Source organism: Curcuma longa, chromosome 4 (genome assembly GCF_044706935.1).
Source record: "Curcuma longa cultivar G26 ecotype Majalengka, Jawa Barat chromosome 4, ITB_CL_G26_1.1, whole genome shotgun sequence".
NCBI classification, from domain to species: domain Eukaryota; kingdom Viridiplantae; phylum Streptophyta; class Magnoliopsida; order Zingiberales; family Zingiberaceae; genus Curcuma; species Curcuma longa.
The window spans coordinates 18,179,798-18,187,016 of record NC_133864.1 but is presented as its reverse complement, the minus strand read 5'-3'; the positions used below and the strand labels follow the sequence as shown (position 1 = coordinate 18,187,016).

Genomic DNA, 7,219 nt, shown 5'->3' with positions numbered 1-7,219 from the left:
ACTCAGACATATATTTTATTAAATTATCTAGTAGTCACATTATATTTTGAGTTAGTGCATATTTCATATTTTTTAAATTTCTTATGTTGTAAATTCTTTGTGTTATAATTATTTTTTTAAAGAGTTTTTCAACACTTATATTCTAAAATATCGGTACAAGACTTTGATCGCTTTTGCGATAAAGAATTTGCACCGTTATTTAAATCATATGTAAGTAGTCAATCTAAATTATACTATGATTTATACATATGTAAACTTTTAAACATATTTATTTAACTTTAGGTTCATGATAATCAAGCTCACATTGAGCAGGAATTTCTATTAATTTCATCTTTCTTTGGGTCCAAAAGTATTGGTACGCACTTGGCCAATATATTTCATAAACGAATATAATTTTCATACTCAAGAATATGAAATGAGGAAGACTACGATGAATAGTGAGGTATCTGTTCAGTTATCAAATCATGATAGTAGGGACTGACACAGATAGACCATATCTTGAACCAAGCAGGTATAAAACGGTGAAAGGAATGAGACACATTTTATTATAGCTGTTGAAGGGTTTATAAGTATTCTGAAATCAATCGTTCATTTTCTAATCAATTGAGGGTCATGATGTACTACTAGGTGTCACTCATGATCATTTCACAATTATTTATTAATTATGGACGGCTAACATATTGGGATTGTCCCGGTGCAATGCGCGTGTTCTCACAATTATTTATCTCTCCTTCATCCTTTCCTCTCCCTTATCTCTTCCGGAACGAAGCGTAAAGTTTATCCATTTGCTGGTTCGGTCCAAATCTCCAATCGTTGCAGTTTCTATTTTTCATTTCTTCCATGGTCAAAAGAACATTTCCAACTTCTTCTGACTGACAATTATTCGAGGAAATCTTTTTCACTAACTGCAAAAGATGTCGATGTTAATCGTTGAGAATTATAAAAATATTTTTAAAATTATTTTATAAAATTAAATTCATTTTCAAAATTATTAGGAAAATATTTTAATTAATTTATAAATAAAAAAGTTTAATTAATCAAGACAATTGATATTAGATAAGTCATAACTCAATTTTTAATTATACAATGTAGAAAAAATAAATTTAATTGCCGCAAAATTACTGAGAGTTCAAAACTTATTGAGCATGAAATAATTAGCTCAGTTCATAACCAACCAAGAATGGATTTAAAACCAAAATATCGGAGACCAACCCAATTATATTTCACAAATGCATAGATTTATAAATTGAACCCGATCGATCGACAAAATGGTAAATTTTGGATTTAACTTAAATTCGAATCACAAATGGAAACAAATGAAAATTAAAATCAAAATAGTTTACTGAATGCAGCACCTAAAATGTTTAAATATTTAAATAGCCCATCCTACTTTTTAAATTATAATCTTTTATTTATTTTCCAGAATACTCATTTCCTTATTTCTTATCTTGCTCGGCCACTTAAACAAACAAACAACAAAGGGGTGGGTCACAAGATTCCAGTCGAACTGATTGAGTGGCCGCTTAATTAGCTGTGATGTTGTGGCCAAGTCTGTCACAACTTCATAGTTAGCTCGATTGTAATTTCACAGTTAGACTCGATCATGATTTCGCTATTAGTCTTGGTCACAGTTACACAACCAAACTTGGTCATGATTTCACATCAGCTTAATCATAAATTCGCAGCTAACTCAGCTTTAATTTTATTTTACGATCGCCTGACTACTATTTCACAGCCACATCTACCACTATTCAAGTTGCCGTCTGTTTGCAAAGAATTAGAATCGTCAATTTAAGTTAGGTCTGTTGAGTTGATCCATCCCGTCAAATAATTTAAATGAGTTGGATTGATATTATCAATCTATTTTAAAGTGGATCTAAGTGGATTGATCCACTTGAGCCCACGACCCACACGAGTCGACCTGCGGGTTGAGATTTTTTTTTTAAAATTTAAAATAAAAATAAAAATTTTAATAGATTCGTGTGCTTAACTTACTTAATCTACAACTAAATTTATAATTTTTTACTATTTTCTATATATATTTTTTATTTTTAATGAATTCATGAATTTAATCCACCTAATCCGCAATTTAAATGTAAAAATTTTAATTTTTTATATATTTTTTAATAGATAAGTGGATTGATCCTATCTAATTGACAACCTATCTTGAATTGGATTGAAGATTTCTTAATCCGCCAATATTTTTGCTGAGATCATATTCATCATACAATCATTTTGATAGATTAATTTTTCAATGAATTAACTGCATTACAAAGAATCCGTAAACATACTAAAGGAAAGAGGATATTTTAGGAAATAAATGTATTAATTATTATTTTAAAAGTAAAGCGTGTAATTAAGAAATTTAAAAAATTTAGGTGTGTTATTCAATAAATTGCCGAAGGAACTTTAGATGATTTAGACTGACCAAGCTGACCATCCCTATTGAAGAATAAAATTGATTCAAAATTAATTAACATGAACAAAACATTAAACCTAATTCGCTCAGTCTAACCCAATCAATCCATTTGCCAATAGCCTGTCTGAAGGTGAGACTAATCGATTGAGCAAGACTGCTAGGTCTTGGCTGTCAAACTCGACCAAGACAATCGGATAGACAATTTGATACATGAGATTTAGCTAAATATTATCAAAAACAAAAAAAAAACTACGAGATTAAACTAAAATAGTAATTTTTCTGATAAGAAATTAAACGAGAGCACAACCTACAAAATGTAACGAGTAATTTATATTAATCAGTTTCCTTCATCTACTTCCAACCCTCTCCCTCTCCTCTCCTCTCCTCCTTCTGATGGATCATTCACCCTTCACGTCCACCGAAGTGAACACGCCAACGGCCCTTGCTAAGAAGGCGTCAGTTAGCGCTGTGTTGGACGTCAAAGCAACAGCAAGAAAATCAAGAACCTGAAACAAGAGCAACAACATGCAGCAGCAATTAGATAGATCTCATACTTTTGAAGTACTTGCACCAACACAAATTAAAGGCGAAGCGACCAGACTGACCTCCTCTTCAGCTACGCTCAACTCTGTCATCTTGATTGGATCAGAGATTTCCTTGCGAAATGAAAGGACTTCTGTGAGGGACAGTGGGGTGACTACGAGTTCGTCGGTGACCATGTACATTAGTTCCTGACAGTAGCTTCCACGTGAAGAAATTGTTCCTCTGGGTTGACTTTTGGGGTCTATAAGTGTTGCCGTATACGTCCCGTTATGGTTATGTGGTTGGCAGTAGAAAGTCGTCGCACTTAGTTTGCAGAAGTAGATAACATGTATAGTAGATAACTTGCTTCTCCTCCTCCACTCCAATGACTTGATTCTTGCAGTTGAAATATGGCGCAAGCTTAGGATTAAGCAGTCTCTCTTCGCAGCCTGCAACCATATAACCTGATGACCGCAAACACTCTGCACTACCATACAAGTTATTAAGACATCCAATGGGTCGGAATCGACTGCCCAAGTGCCTCTTCAGAGAACCCAATGGAAATGTGAGAAAACTGAAAATTAAATCAACGAAGTCCTGACTCGCCACAGCATACAACACCTTTTTACGAGTAAGAACCATGTTGAGTTTGTAGATCTTCTTCTCCTTATCAAACGCCTTTTTTTCAACCGTTTTTTCAACTGAAGGATCTGAAAACTTGGGTGTGATGTCTTCTCCATTTTGCAATAAAACATCAGTTAGCGGAGTGTCGGATATGAGGGACCTTTTAAGAATACGTAAAACCTGATTGCATTGAATTTATCAATTGAATTACCATCAGCTAATGAAGTAGAACGACAAGGAATTAATTAGAAGATGCCGAAGAAAAATAAATGAAAACTTAATTACCTGTTCTCGTTCAATCTTTACCAATCTCTCTTCCAGGTGGTTACAGTCACCATTACCACACTCGTTTAAAGTCGAAATGAGGTCCTCAACCAAAAGTATACAAAGAGCATCTGTAACGACAAATTTAGCCCCTTGGATGAATACGCCATGAAATTCTTCATAATTAACATCATCTCGATTCAGATCATAACTAACTGCCTTATTAATGGCACCACCACACTGGCATTTGAGGCCTGAATAATAGCTGTAGCTAAGCCGATGGCAACTATCGGAAAAGCATTTATATAGCTCTCCCATTTCATCGATATTAATCCTAAGTTTCTGGCATTTAACTCCAGATGAATTCACTGGGTTGGTCAACATCGACCTGCAGGCTGCCGTCACCAGGTACTTCTCATCGAGCTGCTCAACGCTTTCGTAAAGCTTATCGAAGCAACCCAAGGACGACTGCTTGTTGAGAAGACGGACGACGGTGCCAACAGGCAGCGTGAGGAAGCTGAGGAGAACATCCACGAAATCCAAGTCCGATTCCACAAAAGCTACGCAGTTCTTGGTCTTGTTCACAAAGACTTTGAGGGTGATTTGCTGCTGATCAGTGGCCATATATGTCTAATTAGCTCAGGCAACGTCCGATCCGTGGAGGAGATAGAGCAGAGAACTTGTTTGGATTTTGTGCAAACACTGTGGAATACTTATAGTAACTTGCCGTGAGGATCACTTGAGTTAACTGGAAATTAGCATGCAGAATTGTAAGAGTCAATAGTTGCTTAGGAATTTTAAAGGACTTCAAATTTTTGGAGGCCGCACGTGCTATGAATGCAGTTACCAGTGAGAATCGTAGAAGTCAATAGTTACTTTAAGAATTTGTCAGTTCTGGAGGTGTAATTTCGGCACGCTAGGTATAGTAATAAAAGAGAATGAAATAAAATAAAATGAAAATACGAAATAAAAAACAAGTCAAATAAGGAATCAAAGATCTTATACAATTACCATAATATCAAAAGTACCTGTACCTATAAAATTGAAAATTAAAAAAAAACACAATTACTAAAGTGGATAATCAAAAAAGATATATATAAATTTAATCTTATTTAGGAGGTCAAGGAAGTAAGATGCATCATAATTTCATATTACAATATTAATTATATCTTTTGGTTTTTGGCTTATACATATTTATATGTAAATATATCTATAATCATTTACTATTTTTATTTTAATTGTTTATCAATATTTAGTGTTGATATTATCATTCATGAATTATCATCATCTTTTATTACCAATTAAAGTAATTCCCCATTATTATTGTTTAATCATCCTGACATCAATGATATAAAGGTCAACATGTATAAATGTACACGCAAATAAATCCATACGCTAACGATTGCTAGCTACCACAATACTCCAAATACAAGATTAGACTCAGAATTTTTATATTTTTAATATTCTGCATTTACATTTTTATTATTTTACTTTAACTCTTTTTACAATAATTGTTAAATTTTGAATTCATATCTTATCGATCAGTCTAAATGACCAACCTAATTATTTTATAACTCATTTTACTATTTTTAAATATTATTTTCATCTCATTTTTAAAAACAGTTATACAAATATATATAATTAATTTTATTTATTTATTCATGTAATAAATATATCAAAATCAAACAAAAGTTTAGAATCGTAGCGGTTGTGCTCAGCTCGAACTTGTATTTACAAGTATGATATAAAAATGACTCAAAAACTCAAATCAATATCCAATAATTAAAATAACATGAAATCTCAAAATTGTCTAGAATTCGAAGCTGATGGATGGGATCTTGATCATGCGCTACGTCGTTAAAATTCTACTTCCTACATGAAACCTATTACTATACCAACCTAAAACAGGATATATAATACAAAATAAAGTATCTACCTTTTTCTTAATCGACGAGACTAGGTCGATATTTCGTCGATTTGGATCAGTCTAGAGCAATTTATACCTTCATTCCACCATTAGACACATGGATAGGCTACCAGGACTACTAGGGGCAAACAAAGAAAAACTAGATGATACCAGATTCACTTTGAGGACGACTGCCTTGCTACTGCTAGGTGCTGGAATCTAGGAAAAGAAGCTGTTGTTCATGTTGTTGCTGGAGACCCAAGAGGAAATGAAAGGAGTGATGGTTACTGGAAGAAAGGTGATCAGCGGGCTTGCTGTTGGCTGGAAGAACAAGAGACCTTTTGCTAGGGATGAGTAAAACAAAAATGAAGAAAACTACTGGGACAGTGAAAGAAAAGGAAGGAGCACCTTTTTCCTCTTCGCCGGTGGCCTCGACTAGCTCCGGCAGGCTCCGGCGGCTGCTGCCGAGAAAGATGTGAGGATAGCAAGGAAAGGGGAAAAATAAAGGCTGCTGTGGTGGCTGTGGTCGGCTGGAAAAAACAACAAAAGAAATGGAAGAGGGAGGGCTGCTGCTCTTGAGAAGAGGAGGAGAGGTGAAAGGGTTGCAGTTTGGTGGCTCGAAGAAAAGAAGCGGGAGAGAGATTGCTGCTGTTGTGAACAGATGAAGAGGAGAAATAGAGAGTAGAGTCGGTGCATGGAGGAGGGCCGGCACTACCTGAGGCGGTGGGAGGAGAAGACACGTAAGAAAAAAGCAAAAAAAAAAAAAAAGAAGAAATAGATGAGAAAGGTGGCGAGAGTTTCCTCCAAAATTTCCAATATCAATCGATCGAATCAATCTAACCCTTTAAAATTTAATTCGATCCAAAACGAGTCGGATTTAAATCCACATAATTTTGTATTTCTGTATCTCGAATAATTATCCGATAAAATGGAATTATTTTGATACAGATGATAAAATTATTCTCTATATTATCAATAAAATCAATTATTACCGGTCACGTTCTTTGTTTATGGGCTTCTGGCAATTTCATATTTCTTCTACGGTGTGGACGAAATTAAAGAAAAAAGAAATCATATAAGAATGAGATATTTTATTTATTTATATTTTGGCTCATTAAACTTTTCATCTTTTCTCAAAAATTTCAGGTGCAAACAAGACGGTAAACTCATGAAGGCGTTTGATGTGAGACTGAGAATTAGCGGTCGCAACGACGTCGCTGCCAAGCCGCAGCTTTGCTGTGCAGTCGCAGAGATGGCAGCGACGCCCTAGCGAAGGCCGTGGATAAGCCGCAGAGAGACCACGACAGCCTAGCCTTGTAGCATCATCGTGGCAGCCGTGGATAGCAATGCCCACGAACTCATTCAATCTTTTTCTCAACCTTTCTCTTTACCCTTTCTTTTTCTTTAATGGATTTCCTTTCCCTTTTTTTAGTGGATTTTTTCTCTCCTTCGTACATGAGTCACAATAAATAAGGCACATAGGT

General features: G+C 34.8%; 1 pseudogene; it reads right to left on the bottom strand.

Annotated features, from left to right (window-relative positions):
- Positions 1 to 2,809: 2,809 nt before the first annotated feature.
- Positions 2,810 to 6,109, bottom strand: LOC141827872 (uncharacterized; annotated as a pseudogene).
- Between the last annotated feature and the right edge of the window lie 1,110 nt (positions 6,110 to 7,219).